We start from the raw sequence: 18,332 nt of genomic DNA on the forward strand, positions 1-18,332 counted from the left end.
TGGAATTTGTTAGTAGAAAAAGGAAGAGAAGGAAAGTAATAGGAGAATATGGAATGGGTGTAAGGAATGAAAGAGGAAGCCACTTGGTAGAATTTTGCACAGAGCGTAACTTAATGACAGCCAACACTTGGCTTAAGAATTATGAAAGAAGGTTGCATACATGGAAGAGGCCTGGAGACACTGGAAGGTTTCAGATAGATTATATAATGGTAAGACAGAGATTTAGGAACCAGATTTCAAATTGTAAGACATTTCCTGGGGCAGGAGTGGACTATGATGACTACAATGTATTTGTTATGGACTGTAGAATAAAACTGAAGAAACTACAAAAAGGTGGGAATTTAAAAAGATGGGACCCAGATAAACAAAAAGATACAGAAGTTGTAGAGAGTTTCAGAGAGAGTATTAGGGAACAGCAGACAAGAACGTGGGAAAGAAATACAGAAGTAGAAGAATGGGTAGCTTTGAGAGACGAAATAGCCAGAAGGCAGCAGAGGATCAAGTAGGTAAAAAGGTGAGGGCTAGTAGAAATCCTTGGGTAACAGAAGAGATACTGAATTTAACTGATGAAAGGAGAAAATATAAAAATGCAGTAAATGCAGCAGAAGAAAAGGAATACAGACAACTCAGAAATGAATTCGACAGGAAGTGCAAAATGGCTATGCAGGGATGGTTAGAAGACAAATGTAAGAATGTAGAGGTATATATCACTAAGATATAGATACTGCCTACAGGAAAATTAAAGAGACCTTTGGAGACAAGAGAACCACCTATATGAATATAAAGAGCTTAGATGGAAAACCAGTTCTAAACAAAGAAGGGAAAGCTGAAAGGTGGAAGGCATACATAGATGGTCTATACAAGGGTGATGTACTCGAGGGCAATATGATGGAAATGGACTAGGACACAGATGAAGATGAAATGGGAGAAATGATACTGCATGAAGAATTTGACAGAGCACTGATAGATAGACTTATGTCGAAACAAGGTCCCAAGAGTAGACAACATTCCATTAGAACCACTGATAGCCGTGAGAAAGCCAGCCATGGCAAAACTCTTCCATCAACTTTAAAAGGAATGTAATAATTCCAGTCCCAAAGAAAGCAGGCATAGACAGGTGTGAAAATTACCAAACTATCAGTTTAATAAGCCATGGTCGCAAAATATTGCATATATTACAAATGGAAAAACTGATAGAAGCTGAGCTTGGGGAAGATTAGTTTGGATTTCATGGAAATGTTGGAACATGCGAGGCAATACTAACCCTATGACGTATCTTAGGAGATAGGTTAAGGAAAGGCAAACCTGCATTTCTAACATTTGCAGAATTAGAGAAAGCATTTGATCACATTGACAGGAATACTCTCTTTCAAATTCTGAAGGTGGCAGGGATCAAATACAGGGAGCGAAAGGCTATTTAAAAGTTGTACAGGTATCAGACTGCAGTTACGAGAGTCCAGGGACATGAAAGGGAAGCAGTGGTTGGGAAGGTCGTGGGACGGGGTTGTAGCCTATCTCCACTGTCTTTCAATCTGTATAGTAGTAGTAGTAGTAGTAGTAGCTTTATTCAACCGTAGATCTCTTTTTACAAGGATATAGGACATGTCAAAGTATTTACAAGTTTAGACCAATTTAAAACAAGCTAATTTGTATACACACGTATTTACAGACTTCTAGTTAGACATAATCATTACATTTACCCCTGGTATACAATACTTTTTTTACAAATAACTTATTAAATAATGTAATGACACACCGTTCACTCATATCTCACTATCAGTCACTGCACACACTATACACACATTGTTTCATAACATTTCACACACACACACACACACACACACACACACACACACACACACTGGTGATCTCTGGGCATTTTCTGTACCGTTAACTTCCCATTTGCTATCCTGAAGAACTGAGTCAGCATCCCTCCATAATGAGTGAGATGTTGAGCTCAGAAAGAGGAAGAGGTGTTGGTACTGTACTATGCATAGCTTGGGGGTAAGTATTTCTAGGAAGTAAAAAAGAAGGAAAAAACGTAAAGCAAAGGTGTTATGTGGAATGTTGGATGTTTTATAATCATTATTATTATTATTATTTCTTTCTTTTCTCAGACGTTATGTCTGGTCAAAAATGGAAAGTGATGCGGACCTTGATCAACCGTGACTTCCTTTTAACTGCACGGTATATGTTATATTGCATTTAGGAACTTCGGGTAATTGAACATGTATCAATAATTACGGATTTCTGTAGTTGTATACATAAGTTTGGATGTAGCTGTATTGCATTGATGCACTGGTGGATATTGTGTGGTATGACTCCTGTAGTTGATAGTATAATTGGTATAATGTCAACTTTATCCTGATGCCACATGTCCTTGACTTCCTCAGCCAGTTGGATGTATTTTTCAATTTTTTCTCCTGTTTTCTTTTGTATATTTGTTGTATTGGGTATGGATATTTCAATTAGTTGTGTTAATTTCTTCTTTTTATTGGTGAGTATGGTGTCAGGTTTGTTATGTGGTGTTGTTTTATCTGTAATAACGGTTCTTTTCCAGTATAATTTGTATTCATCATTCTCCAGTACATTTTGTGGTGCATACTTGTATGTAGTAACGTGTTGTTTTATAAGTTTATGTTGTAAGGCAAGCTGTTGATGTATTATTTTTGCTACATTGTCATGTCTTCTGGGGTATTCTGTATTTGCTAGTATTGTACATCCACTTGTGATGTGATCTACTGTTTCTATTTGTTGTTTGCAAAGTCTGCATTTATCTGTTGTGGTATTGGGATCTTTAATAATATGCTTGCTGTAATATCTCGTGTTTATTGTTTGATCCTGTATTGCAATCATGAATCCTTCCATCCCACTGTATATATTGCCTTTTCTTAGCCATGTGTTGGATGCGTCTTGATCAATGTGTGGCTGTGTTAGATGATACGGGTGCTTGCCATGTAGTGTTTTCTTTTTCCAATTTACTTTCTTCGTATCTGTTGATGTTATGTGATCCAAAGAGTTGTAGAAGTGGTTATGAAATTCCAGTGGTGTAGCCGATGTATTTATATGAGTGATTGCTTTGTGTATTTTGCTAGTTTCTGCTCGTTCTATAAAGAATTTTCTTAAATTGTCTACCTGTCCATAATGTAGGTTTTTTATATTGATAAATCCCCTTCCTCCTTCCTTTCTGCTTAATGTGAATCTTTCTGTTGCTGAATGTATGTGATGTATTCTATATTTGTGGCATTGTGATCATGTAAGTGTATTGAGTACTTCTAGGTCTGTGTTACTCCATTTCACTGCTCCAAATGAGTAGGTCAATATTGGTATAGCATAAGTATTTATAGCTTTTGTCTTGTTTCTTGCTGTCAATTTTGTTTTCAGTAGTTTTGTTAGTCTTTGTCTATATTTTTCTTTTAGTTCTTCTTTAATATTTGTATTATCTATTCCTATTTTTTGTCTGTATCCTAGATATTTATAGGCATCTGATTTTTCCATCGCTTCTATGCAGTCGCTGTGGCTATCCAATATGTAATCTTCTTGTTTAGTGTGATTTCCGTTGACTATGCTATTTTTCTTACATTTGTCTGTACCAAAAGCCATATTTATATCATTGCTGAATACTTCTGTTATCGTTAGTAATTGGTTGAGTTGTTGATTTGTTGCTGCCAGTAGTTTTAGATCATCCATGTATGGCAAATGTGTGATTTTGTGTGGGTATGTTCCAGTAATATTATATCCATAATTTGTATTATTTAGCATGTTGGATAGTGGGTTCAGAGCAAGGCAGAACAAGAAAGGACTTAATGAGTCTCCTTGGTATATTCCATGCTTAATCTGTATTGGCTGTGATGTGATATTATTTGAATTTGTTTGGATATTAAGTGTGGTTTTACAATTTTTCATTACTATGTTTAGGAACTGTATCAATTTAGGATCTACTTTGTATATTTCCAATATTTGTAGTAACCATGAGTGGGGTACACTATCGAAAGCTTTTTGGTAATCAATGTATGCACAGTGTAGCGACCTTTGTTTAGTTTTAGCTTGATATGTCACCTCTGCATCTATTATCAGTTGCTCTTTACATCCTCGTGCTCCTTTGCAACAGCCTTTTTGTTCTTCATTTATAATTTTGTTCTGTGTTGTATGTGTCATTAATTTCTGTGTAATGACTGAAGTTAATATTTTGTATATTGTTGGTAGGCATGTTATGGGGCGATATTTTGCTGGGTTTGCTGTGTCTGCTTGATCTTTAGGTTTCAGACAAGCTATTCCTTGTGTAAGTGTATCAGGGAATGTGTATGGGTCTGCTATGTAACTGTTAAATAATTTAGTTGGATGTGAATGTGTTGAGGTGAACTTCTTTAGCCCGAAATTTGCTATTTTATCTTTTCCAGGGGCTTTCCAATTGTGAGTAGAATTAATTGCTTGGGTGACTTCATGTTGCAAAATTATCACTTCAGGCATTTGTGGTATCATCTTGTATGTGTCTGTTTCTGCTTGTATCCACCGTGCATGTCTGTTATGTTGTACCGGGTTTGACCATATGTTGCTCCAGAAGTGTTCCATGTCTGTTATGTTTGGTGGATTGTCTATTTTAATGTGTGTGTTATCTATTGTCTGGTAAAATTTCTTTTGGTTTGTGTTGAATGTTTGGTTTTGTTTCCTTCTATTTTCACTTTTTTTGTATCTTCTAAGTTGTTTGGCCAATGCTTGTAATTTCTGCTTCTTTTCATCTAATTGCTCTATCGCTTCTTGTTGTGAGATTTTACCTAACCATTTTCATTTTTTTTTTTTTTCTGACATTTAATTTCATATAAATTGGGTTAGCTGTCCGATGTCTTTCCTCAGTTTTTCTATTCTGATCTGTAGCCTGTGTTGCCATGCTGGTTTTGTGGGTTTCTTCTGTGTGTTGGTTGGTTCTGACCTCTGCCTAGTGTGTATATTTAGTGTAGCGAGTGCTCCTATATAAACCAGTAGTTGTAACTCTTCCATAGTTGTGTTTTCATTTATTTTGTTATGTATGATTGTGTTGATAGTTTTTATTGTTGTTTCGACTTGTAGGTTATTTAGCGGTCTATGCAAGAATGGTCTAATGTCTGTATTTGTGTCTTTGTATTCTATGTATGTCAGCTGAAATTTTTCTTCTATATCTAACATGTGTGTCACTTCGTGTTCTATTTGTGCTTGTTCTGGTGGCTGTCTTAAGATTTCGTTTTCCTCTGATTGTTTAATTGATGCGTGTTGTTCTTTGTTTGTTTGCTCTGGGATGTTTGAGTCCATTACTGTATTTTCTTCTTCTTCTGATTGCACATTATTTTGTTCCAGTATTTGTTGTACTTGTTGTTTGATGTTTTCTAATTCTGACTGGGGTATCCTGTTATTTTTTATTATTACACGGATCTGATCAGCTAGTCGTCGTTCTGTTAAAAATTTTAATTCTGGGTATCTGGTAATAAATGTTGTGTATACTTGTGATCTGTATCCAGTTGTGTTGGTTCCTAGGTTTGTTGCTTGGTAATAAGAGAGCATGAGGTGTCGATTAACTTCATCTGACCATCTCATCCTCTGTCTTTGTTTTCCTTCTAGGGTGGTTGCAGGAAGCATATCCTGCAAAACACCTCTATTTGGATTTAAATCATTTTCCAGTTGGCTAGCAGTGTCATTACCATTGTGGGCGGGCATAGGGTTCAAGCGTCGTCCCCGACCATGACGGCGCTTGTCCGAGGCTTCTTTAGTTCTGTCCTGAACCAACTAATCACACTAAAAGGGGGGTTAGCCCTATTAGTGGTTTGTTCTTTTCGTCGCCTTTTACGACTGGCAGAACATACCGGAGGCCTATTCTTTTCCCGGGTCTCCACGGGGTTTATTATTATTATTATTATTTATTTGTACAACATTTTTTTTTAATCAAACGCCTATTCTGTTTTATCTAAGTAATCCTTAAATGTATAAAATGTATTGCATAACAGGTACTTTGTAGCTGCCTTTTTAAATAAGTGTATTTTTGCAATTTCTTTAATCTCTTTTGGTAATTTATTGTACAGTTTTATTCCTTGGTAGAAAATGCTGTTTTGAGTTTTATGTTTATTTTTTCTTGGTAAATGTAAGTTGAGTCTATCTCTTGTTGCATGGCATGGACACAGCTGTTTGTGCAGTAATTACCAATGTTATTTCTGATGTGTACAACTGACTGGTAAATGTATTAACATGGAGCAGTTAAAATCCCCAGTGTTCTGAACAGATCTTTACAATGAGCTCGACTAGTATTTTTGGTTATTATTCTTATGGCTCTCTTCTGGAGTTTGAAAATTGTGTTCGTATTTTGTAACTAATAGACACTGCATGTTACATGCTGATGATAGGATTCTAAGGGCATAACATGCTGATGACATTCTGTTTGCAAGTACCTTTGCGTGTTCACACCACTTCAACTGAGAATCAGTAATCTTTCCTAGAAATTTTGCATTTGTTACACTGTCTATACAGCTGCCATCTACATTTAATTTAACATTGTCATTTTTCCTCTTCAAACTGAAATTCATGGCATTAGTTTTCTTTGTGTTCAGTGTCACTTTACTGCTTATTGACCAATCATAAACTTCCTTGAGAGTTTCATTTGCTTTCTTGGCAAGGAGTTCTCTTGTTTTCACAGTGACTATAATGTTTCTGTCATCAGTGAAGAGAATTTTTTCACCATGATTAACACTACAGGGAAACTTAATTGATGTATATCAGGAATAGTATTGGTCCTAATATGCTACCTTTCAGAACCCCTATATTAATGTGTTTTGGTTCTGATATGTGTTTTGCTAAATCTTTAGATCTATTTGAAGTATGTGTTATTTCTACTCTTTGTACCCTATCTGCTAGGTATGATCGAAACTAGTCATTAGCTACCCCTCTTATTCGTAATGCTTCTGATTTATTTAATAGAATCGCCTTAGAAACATCCAAAAATATGCCTGTGACACACTCATCTTTATCAAGAGCATCAAGTATAACATTTGTTAATAGTACTATGGCTGACTCTATATTTTTGGCACTTTGGGAACCAAACTGTGATTTGCATAAAAGATTGTATTTATTCAGGTAATTCATTAATCTGTCTTTCAAGCTGAGCAAGCAGTAAATGAAACAAAAGAAAAATTTGAAATAGGGATTAAAATCCCTGGAGAAGAAATAAAAAGGTTTGCCAGTGATATTGTAATACTATCAGAGACAGCAAAGGCCCTGAAAGAGCAGTTGAATGGAATAGACAGTGTCTTGAAAGGAGGATATAAGATAACATCAACAAAATCAAAATGAGGATAATGGAATGTAGTTGAATTAAATCAGGTATGCTGAGGGAATTAGATTAGGAAATTAGACACTTAAAGGACGGTAGTAGACAGGTTTCGCTATTTGGGGAGCAAAATAACTGATGATGGTCAAAGCAAAGGATATAAAAGTATTTGTATGGAGTGTAGCCATGTATGGAAGTGAAACATGGACGATAAATAGTTTAGACAAGAAGAGAATAGAAGCTTTCAAAATGTGGTGCTACAGAAGAATGCTGAAGATTAGATGGGTAGATCACATAACTAATGAGGAGGTACTGAATAGAATTGGGGAGAAAAGGAATTTGTGGCACAACTTGACTAGAAGAAGGGATCGGTTGGTAGGACACCTTGTGAGGCATCAAGGGATCATCAGTTTAGTATTGGAGGGAAGTTTGGAGGGTAAAAATCGTAGAGGGAGACCAAGGGATGAATACACTAAGCAGATTCAGAAGGCTGTTACTCAGAGGTGAAGAAGCTTGCAGAGGATAGAGTAGCATGGAGAGCTGCACCATACCAGTCTCTGGACTGAAGACTACCATGACTACCACCACCACCACCACCACCACCACCACCACCACCACCACCAAAACAATAACAACAACAACAGTTTCACAAAATGACCTACTTTTAATGTCTAAGACATTCTACATGCTACTCTTTTTTCTTTCCTCTATTAGTTCAATTTGCTATTACCTGCTTCCTGTTCCCTCAGATTATTTGCTGCATTTTCTTCATCAATATTTCAGTATTTGACCTTTTTTATTCTATGAGGAAAAATTTGCAGTGACAGTGGTACGTTTTTTTGAGAAAAATCATGTTTCTGCCATTCCTGAGTTCATCATGCAGCGACTGTCAGGTTGCATATTTTTGGTTATTTGTGCATGTCAGTTTCAAAAGTTGTCCTAGCAATCTTTGTCAATGCTGTGAGCAATGGCATTAGATGCACTAACAGATTAGACTCCATCCAAACTTCGAAACATAAGAGAGTGGAGCACATCCACTAATCCTGATATTACTCCTAATACAAACAAATACTAATCTTTATATCTTATTTAATTTCAGTGCTTCAGTTATCTTACATTTTAAAATTTGTTTATGAGTTATACCTTTCTGACTCTTATTGTTCAAAGTGTAGATTACATTTGGCTGATTACCATAATACAAATATTCTTCACAGAAATATTTCAATTAGGGAAATACTAAATATTTGACATTTGTAAATCAATGTATAGTCAAAACTTTGTACCCACAGATGAGATTCTGTTGCAGGACTGATATGCATTAACTTATCTTAAAGCTGTACACAGAACTTAACATTCTTTCAAAATTTTATAGTTTAGAAAATATTAGTATTCAAAAATATTGTTTTTGTAAGGAACATAAAATTGTAAAATTTGAATCATTTAACCCTTAAAAATCCTGTATTATCGAGTTGTAGCCTTTCTTGTGTGCCTAAATACATATTTTTCCTGGGAAAATATGTTTTAATGAAATATAAGTATACCTACTCAATGGTTTGACAAAATAATTTTATTCATGTATGTGTATAAATATTGTCTGTAATCCTCATTACATAAATTCTTATTGAAAATATGATTGAGCTATTTTTATCAGTTTTTAAATTATTTGTAGATAATTTCTTTTCATGTACACGGTGAAAACTGTATATAAATAGATATAGCAAACAAAGTCCCAATTGGGCACAACTAGGAAATGTAACTGTGAAGAACTTGTGTTAATTTGTGAAAACTTATCAGTTGTAGAACTATGCTCATGTAGGCACAATGTCAGTCTATCTGTTAAGTATCTGCCATTTTAGATTAAACCAGCACCAGTTTAAATTGTAGACTGAACAAAATCAATTCACTGTGTGTTGACACAAATTCCTGTTGGAAGTACTTTTAAATAACTGCAGAGACACCTATATTTTTTAAATTCCCTAGGAGCATTTACTGTCTCTTCCATCATTTTGAACCAATAAGAGGAACTCAAATGACACTTGCACACCAGCAACATTACAACTGGTGGCCTAAAAACATGTATTCATGTACTAACTTGACTGCAGGTGAGGGAAATGGTATGCACTACTTACAGCTAGAGTTTTACTAACTGCCTACAAAACCCAAAGTGACAAGTTGATTAATACTGACAGTAACTGAATGGAGATGCCTGCAGATTAAGAGCAATTTAAACAAACAATGAGTTATATAATTGAACTCTAATAGAGGGAAAGACAAATTTTACTGTTCAAAAAATGCTGACAGATCTATCTAAGAGCACTGAGAATATATTGGGTCTACTTCTACTTACGTGCTCATTTTATATCAGACCTACTTGTGCAATGGCTAAACTGGGTGACTAGAGCTGGTGCAAATAAAAAAAAAGAAATATATATATATATATATATATATATATATATATATATATATATATATATATATACAGGGTGTTTCAAAAATGACCGGTATATTTGAAACGGCAATAAAAACTAAACGAGCAGCGATAGAAATACACCGTTTGTTGCAATATGCTTGGGACAACAGTACATTTTCAGGCAGACAAACTTTCGAAATTACAGTAGTTACAATTTTCAACAACAGATGGCGCTGCGGTCTGGGAAACTCTATAGTACGATATTTTCCACATATCCACCATGCGTAGCAATAATATGGCGTAGTCTCTGAGTGAAATTACCCGAAACCTTTGACAACGTGTCTGGCGGAATGGCTTCACATGCAGATGAGATGTACTGCTTCAGCTGTTCAATTGTTTCTGGATTCTGGCGGTACACCTGGTCTTTCAAGTGTCCCCACAGAAAGAAGTCACAGGGGTTCATGTCTGGCGAATAGGGAGGCCAATCCATGGCGCCTCCTGTATGTTTCGGATAGCCCAAAGCAATCACATGATCATCGAAATATTCATTCAGGAAATTAAAGACGTCGGCCGTGCGATGTGGCCAGGCACCATCTTGCATAAACCACGAGGTGTTCGCAGTGTCGTCTAAGGCAGTTTGTACCGCCACAAATTCACGAAGAATGTCCAGATAGCGTGATGCAGTAATCGTTTCGGATCTGAAAAATGGGCCAATGATTCCTTTGGAAGAAATGGCGGCCCAGACCAGTACTTTCTGAGGAGGCAGGGATGATGGGACTGCAACATGGGGCTTTTCGGTTCCCCATATGCGCCAGTTCTGTTTATTGACGAAGCCGTCCAGGTAAAAATAAGCTTCGTCAGTAAACCAAATGCTGCCCACATGCATATCGCCGTCATCAATCCTGTGCACTATATCGTTAGCGAATGTCTCTCGTGCAGCAATGGTAGCGGCGCTGAGGGGTTGCCGCGTTTGAATTTTGTATGGATAGAGGTGTAAACTCTGACGCATGAGACAATACGTGGACGTTGGCGTCATTTGGACCGCAGCTGCAACACGGCGAACGGAAACCCGAGGCCGCTGTTGGATCAACTGCTGCACTAGCTGCGCGTTGCCCTCTGTGGTTGCCGTACGCGGTCGCCCTACCTTTCCAGCACGTTCATCCGTCACGTTCCCAGTCCGTTGAAATTTTTCAAGCAGATCCTTTATTGTGTCGCTTTTCGGTCCTTTGGTTACATTAAACCTCCGTTGAAAACTTCGTCTTGTTGCAACAACACTGTGTTCTAGGCGGTGGAATTCCAACACCAGAAAAATCCTCTGTTCTAAGGAATAAACCATGTTGTCTACAGCACACTTGCACGTTGTGAACAGCACACGCTTACAGCAGAAAGACGACGTACAGAATGGCGCACCCACAGACTGCGTTGTCTTCTATATCTTTCACATCACTTGCAGCGCCATCTGTTGTTGAAAATTGTAACTACTGTAATTTCGAAAGTTTGTCTGCCTGAAAATGTACTGTTGTCCCAAGCATATTGCAACAAACGGTGTATTTCTATCGCTGCTCGTTTAGTTTTTATTGCCGTTTCAAATATATGGGTCATTTTTGAAACACCCTATATATATATATATATATATATATATATATATATATATATATATATATATATATATATATATATATAGTATGCATGTAATAAGAAGCTAAGAAAAGGAAGACTGGTACTTTTAAGTCCTGTTGACAATGAGGTTATTAGAGTTGGAGCACATAGTCTGGACATGGATAAGGAAAGGAAATTGCCTGCTGAAAGAGATTGTTCTAGTATTCACTTTAAGTAATATAGAGAAACCAAGGGGAACCCAAATTTGTTGGATTGCCAGGAATTTGAATCCTGCTACTGCCCAGTGTGCTGTAGTAAGATGGAGCTGTGCTAAAAATTTCACAGTGAATTTCAGTTTAGGTTAGATACACTATAACAGCACTCCAGACATTTATGGCATATGTACTGTTTAATTATACTTCCTGCCCTAATTATTCTGATCACAAGACACTTGTCTCAAAAGTTGTTTGATACTTTTGGGACCATGCAGGTCTCTTCACCTCTAATCCCTCATGCTGACACAGTATGTAACTCAGGCTGTCAAGCAAGGATAACTATGAGACTCACAACTCAGCAAGATTGGTTTCTTGCAAAATAATACTTGCAGTGGCAAAGTCTACCTTCTTCTGATGTTTCCACTGATGTGAAACTCAGTGCCACACACAGCAGTATTAATGCCATTATGAAATAATTATTGTACATTCTGAAAACAAAGTAGTGGATTTTGCCATATGATACAGTACACGGCAGAAAACATTCTTCAGATGTCAAATAGTTGGGGTATAGGCGTTGGGAAGAGACAGTTAATTGTGAGGAGAAGAGAATTAGGCCTTTCTGTCATGTCTGAATCAGCCCGAAGATGAAGACTCCCACGATGCAGAAGAGCTTATACTGAAATGAGCCGTAAGCGCTCACTAAAACTTGGAATTCAGACCTTGTTAGATGCCTTCCAGAGGTAGAAATTGTGATTTAGGTTTTGGTCTACCACACAGCCTTATTTAGTAGATACAATGAATGTCACTCCGGTTTCGCTACCTGTATACAAATTGTTCAGTTGTGCTGCTTCAATTCCTGAAGGCCGTTTCAAGATTTTTCTGTAGTATAAAGGTCTGAAACTGGATTCTGTGAAACTCGCTATGCAAAAGAATACCCTGTTTGAATAATAAGAAGCTAAATTGGTACACAGCTATGGAAGTGGCACCATTGCTAAAGAATGGAATTAGGCAACATTTTTAGAACCAAATACTTTGTAACTGTTAAAGAATTGGTCAGGGTTTACGGGTATCGCACTGCAAAACATTTAGCTTAATCCTGACTTTGCCTCACTTATTGATGAATACGTTGTTTACAATAATTACCATTATTTTTCTCTGGTACTATTTCCGTTATAGATGGATTCGCTGGCAAATGTATCCTTTAAAAGCAATAAACGTGCGCCCGGAAAGAAAGAAAATGCTTTTTAGACGTTTTACAGGCAGGAGGAAGATAGAAGTCAACATCACGTTACCAGCATGTGAGATCTCTCACTTTCGTTGAAATCGCAGTAGGTTGTCTACAGTATTAGCGACAAGATTATCCAAACGGATTTTCGATTTGAGAAGATAGTGGCGACATGTAGACTCATATCTAACGAGAATGTAGACTGTAACGTAGTTGAAATGCACATTCACCTAACACCAAATAAAACGAAATATTCAAGTTCTCCAACAATCGATGTTTCCTTTATGGTAATTTGAGCTCGCCCATTGTACGTAAAAGATGTAGCAGGAGAACAACAGTAGAAAAGAAGGATGTGTAATTTAACTGTAAGTAACAGTTTGTGTGCCAAGTCACATCGATGACAATAAAAATCGAGATATTATGTATATTTTGTAACAGGCTTTCGCGTGACGGATATAAAATACAACAGAAAAACTGCTGAAAAATTTATTTCTACAGTGTGTATTTGATTACATTGGAAAATGTTGTGAAACAAATATCATTTATCAAACATCGCCGAGAACTTAAAATTATTGAAAGAAATTAATATTTTCTGATGTAATGTCCCTGCTTAATTTATGTCACAGGGAAGTCTTCCCTGTTAATTCTTTCTAATAGCCCCCACAAACGGAGAAATTTTAAACACAGTCGTCAGATGGTGTCATAATAAGTTTTAAGAGAATTATTCAGACATTTCACCAAACAATGCGTAAAAATACTGCGCGCAAATTATCTTCAGTTCGAGGGCTTTTAGTGCCGTTATCTATATAAACAAATACTTCGGTATTTAAGCCCATGATTACTATTACGAGAAATAAGCGATTTGCATTCGCCCTCGTGACAGTCTGCTTGAGGTTGCGGTGGTTCCGTCATATAGACCACGACCATTTGCTTCTGTCATCGTTTGCTCCGTCCTTGATGCCTTCGTCGTTGATGAGGCTGACTTAACCGTTCCCTCCTCTAACGTACTCACGTAACCACGGTCGACGTGTTTCTACTCGGCCGTGCACTTAACTATCGTCTTTCTTTGTGAGATGATGAGTAGCTATGGGTTGCTCATGACATTAAAATTTCGTTTGAAGCCACAAACGAAGATCTTACACGATTTGGTTCGTTTTTTACGTTGGCGTAACGTCTGAGTGTTTCGTTTAGTCTTGATGCCCACGTATCTCGCATTTTCATGTTCTTCAAAATGGCACCAGTGCGATGAGGTTCCTTTGTGAAGTAACTTTGGAAAGTATTTTTGATTTCTGCTTTCATCCCTCATTTCCACTGCACTTCTGAACGGCGCTTTTCTCACATGAGATACTGAAAGCCACTTATCAAGGGAATCACATAGATATCGTGTTTATTGATTTCCGAAAAACATTTGACTCGGTACCAGACCAACGTTTCTTAACAAAAATATGATTAGGGTTTATGCGGTGTTAAAACAAAATTTGTACTGGTATGAGGTGTTCTTGGTAGGCAGAACGGTACATATTATCTTAAATAATGTCTCATCGAATGAAGTAAAAGTAACATCAGGCATGCCCCAGGGAACTGTGTTGGAACCCTTGTTGTTTACGCTGTGTATAAATGACCTGGAAAATAATATTTATAGCAACATAAGTCTTTTCGCAGATACTGCAGTTATCTATAAAGAAGAAGTCTCTGAAAAAAGCTGTAGAAATATTCAAAGATATCTTAATAAGATTTCAAGGTAGAGCAAAGAATAACTGTTTAAGAAAAAATTAAAATATATGGTATCCTATGGCTACAAGAGCAATGATGAACAACTACAATCAGATAACTCATGCTAACATATATGGGTGTAACACCCTGTAATGATGTGAAATGGAAGGTTTACGTGGGCTCAGTCATAGGTAAGGCTGGGGGCAGACTTCTGTTAATTGGTATGGTACTGGAAAAATGCAGTCAGGCTTCAAAGAGGGCTGTTTACACGTCGCTTGTGAGATCGGTCATACGATACTGTGGCGCACATAACAAACAGGACTAACAAGGGATACTGGATGTAGATAAAGAAGGGTAGCGCGAATGGTCGCAGGTCTCTTTAACCTATGGAGAGAGTCACGGAAATGTTGGAAAAACCTGAATTGGCAGACTCTAGAAGACTGACGCCTATTATACAGCGAAAGCATGATATGCATCTCAGTAAATTAGCTTACCACGCCGATTTTCATTCTCTGCTTTCTTATGGCATCATATTGTGGGGTAACTCATCATTGAGTAAAAGAGTGTTCATTGCACAAAAGCGTGCAATCAGAATAATTGCTGCAGCTCATGCAAGATCATCCTGCAGACACTTATTTAAAGAGCTAGGGATCTTCACTGTAGCCTCACAATATATACAGGGTGGTCTATTGATCGAGACCGAGCCAAATATCTCACGGAATAAGCGTCAAACGAAAAAACTACAAAGAACCAAACTTGTCTAGCTTGAAGGGGGAAACCAGATGGCGCTATGGTTGGCCCGCTAGATGGCGCTGCCATAGGTCAAACGGATATCAACTGCGTTTTTTAAAAATAGGAACCCCCATTTTTTATTGCATGTTCGTGTAGTACGTAATCGAATATGAATGTTTTAGTTGGACCACTTTTTTCGCTTTGTGATAGATGGCGCAGTAATAGTCACAAACATATGGCTCACAATTGTAGAATAGTTGGTAACAGGTAGGTTTATTAAATTAAAATACAGGAAATCAGCATACATTGCACCATTTAGATTGCCATCGATAAAATGGGGGCCAATTATCCGTCCTCCCATAATTTCGCACCATACCTTTTAAGTAAATTAGAATATTATAGTGTAACAGGAAATGCTGCAAAATGGTTCAAATCTTATGTCTCTGGCAGGAAACAAAGGGTGTTATTAGGAAAGAGACATGTATCAAGCTATCAGGCATCATCCAACTGGGAACTAATTACATGTGGGGTCCCACAAGGTTCCATTTTAGGGCCCTTACTTTTTCTTGTGTATATCAATGACCTTTCATCAGTAACATTACCAGATGCCAAGTTCGTTTTGCTTGCCGATGACACAAACATTGCAATAAATAGCAAATCAAGTGTAGTCTTAGAAAGATCAGCCAATAAAATATTTGTGGACATTAATCACTGGTTCCTAGCCAATTCTTTGTCACTAAACTTTAAAAAAACACACTACATGCAGTTCAGAACTTGTAAGGGGTGTCCCACGAGTATATGTCTAACATACGATGACAAGAAGATAGAAGAAGTGGACGGTGTTAAATTCTTGGGATTACAGCTTGATAATAAATTCAACTGGGAGGAACACACCACAGAACTGCTGAAGCGTCTTAACAAATCTCTGTTTGCAATGCGAATTTTGTCAGACATACGGGATATAAAAATGAAAAAGCTGGCGTACTATGCTTACTTTCATTCCATAATGTCATATGGGATTATTTTTTGGGGTAATTCATCAAGCCAAGCTAAAGTTTTCCGGGCACAAAAACGTGCAGTAAGAGTTACATGTGATGTGAACTCAAGAACATCCTGCAGAAGCCTGTTTAGGGAACTAGGGATACTAACTACTGCTTCCCAATATATTTATTCCTTAATGAAATTTGTCATTAAAAATATATCACTTTTTCAAACCAACAGCTCAATTCATGGAATCAATACTAGAACCAGTTTAAGAGAAGTCTAAAGGATTTATTGGTGGCCAACTCCTTCTACTCCATTGATGAATTTCTCAGTAAAACCAACTGATTTGTATATAAGTACAATATAACTTCTGCAAAATTTCAGTGTAGTAATGTGTTCATTGAAAATTTGTGTGTGTGTGTGTGTGTGTGTGTGTGTGTGTGTGTGTGTGTGTGTGTGTGTGTGTGTAAGTACAATCTAACTTCGGCACCATTTCAGTGCAGTAATGTGTTCATTGTAAATAAGTATTACAGAAGTTGTATTACATGTTTATTACCTTATAAATAAATAAAAAACTTTTTTATTTTAAATTCTGTGCATTAGTATTTGTAAAATAACTCTTTCATATAGTGTTCATTAAAAAATGACGATCATTCTATAAAGGCACATTTGCATGCCGAGCGTGAGTTTCCGCGGAAACGCGAAATATTAATTAAATAAATAATCAGTGACTAATAAATAAAGCCTATGGCACACAACTGCAGCGCTGTGTCGCTGATAAAGACAAAAGAATAATTACGTTACTCTTATGTTTGATTAAGAGAGGAGAGAGCTCAGGTAGAAGTGGTGCGAGAAGCACGTATTTTATTTTATTGTCTGGCACACCGCCATATTTTCATGTTATAGAAGAATACTGCGAGTTGCAACCACACTAGGCACTCGATTCTGTAATGAATTTATATTTATAAAAGTAAGTAGGATTATGAACTGTAGGCTATTTCATTGAATATATCTGATTTAACTAACTGTGTAACTTTTTATGTTTAGTAGACAATCACCTCTGTACGACGTATTGGCATGGCTGGCAAATCATTGTAATATTGAGATTAGATCATGAGTCCGTACCTACCGCAGCAGTCTTTGGAAACGATTTAATTACGAAGTCCGATTATTTCAGTTTTCTTTCACGGTCAACTACGAGTTACATTGCCTTTTCCAAATAGCCATTGTCAAGCGTCTGATACCGAATAATTAAACGTCCACGTTCCAGATAAGCAAATACCAATTACAACCAATCATCATACATACAGAATAATTAATAATTAATATTTTATTCCAAATTTTATTTTTATTTATTTTATATTGGCGACCGTGACAGGACTTGTTATTTTGTCATTTGTTACATTGTTCTTTTTGTTTCATGTCAAAAATCAACCTTCTGGACCTGGACGTGAATGTATGAGAGATAATGAAAATCTGAAGATATTTTCCAATTCTAAAGTTTTGCCGGAAGACGCAATGAAGCTTCCAGCAAAATAAGGTAAGACGCAGCATCTTTGCATTAGCAGGCTTGACCAGACGTATAATTCAGTGTATTAGCTTTTCAGTAAATTCTGTAGTGTTTCTTTCGCGCATAACAGTTTTCAGTAACAAATTTCATTCTTAGCACTTTTCCCTAAACAATAACGTATCCAACAATACCAATACACGAGTGTACAATATGGCCGACTTCTGTACGATATGATGTAACATGGCCAGCAGCCATTACCAATAATCTCAAATTCAGTTTATATTTTTAAATTAACGGGACAGCCATTGTTGCTACGAGCGATTCATGCTCAACTGCATTTCATTTTAAAATCAGTGTCAAATATTTTCTTGAAACATAAATCACGTGTGGCATGGTAATGACTAGAAATCAATACGCAAAAATGGAACAGCAAAGACGTACTATTCAGACAATCCGACTCGGACGAGAGACAAATGTTAGAAAATGACTTTACGACAGCAACCGGTAGTGACGATTTATCAAACATTGACGCAAGTGTTGACGGAAATTTTGACAATAGGCCGTCCACCACAAAAATTTCAAAGTCTCAGTCAGAGCCCATGTTAATGCATGACGTCACGTCTAATGACGCGGCGGGGGCACAGACGTTGCAAACG

At 36.9% G+C, this 18,332-nt stretch overlaps 1 protein-coding gene across 1 annotated transcript in view; it reads right to left on the reverse strand.

Annotated features, from left to right (window-relative positions):
* Window positions 1–18,332, reverse strand: part of LOC126234020 (uncharacterized) — a 194,186-nt gene that overhangs the window by 58,885 nt on the left and 116,969 nt on the right. The window lies entirely within an intron of this gene.

Source organism: Schistocerca nitens, chromosome 1, assembly GCF_023898315.1.
Source record: "Schistocerca nitens isolate TAMUIC-IGC-003100 chromosome 1, iqSchNite1.1, whole genome shotgun sequence".
Taxonomy (NCBI): domain Eukaryota; kingdom Metazoa; phylum Arthropoda; class Insecta; order Orthoptera; family Acrididae; genus Schistocerca; species Schistocerca nitens.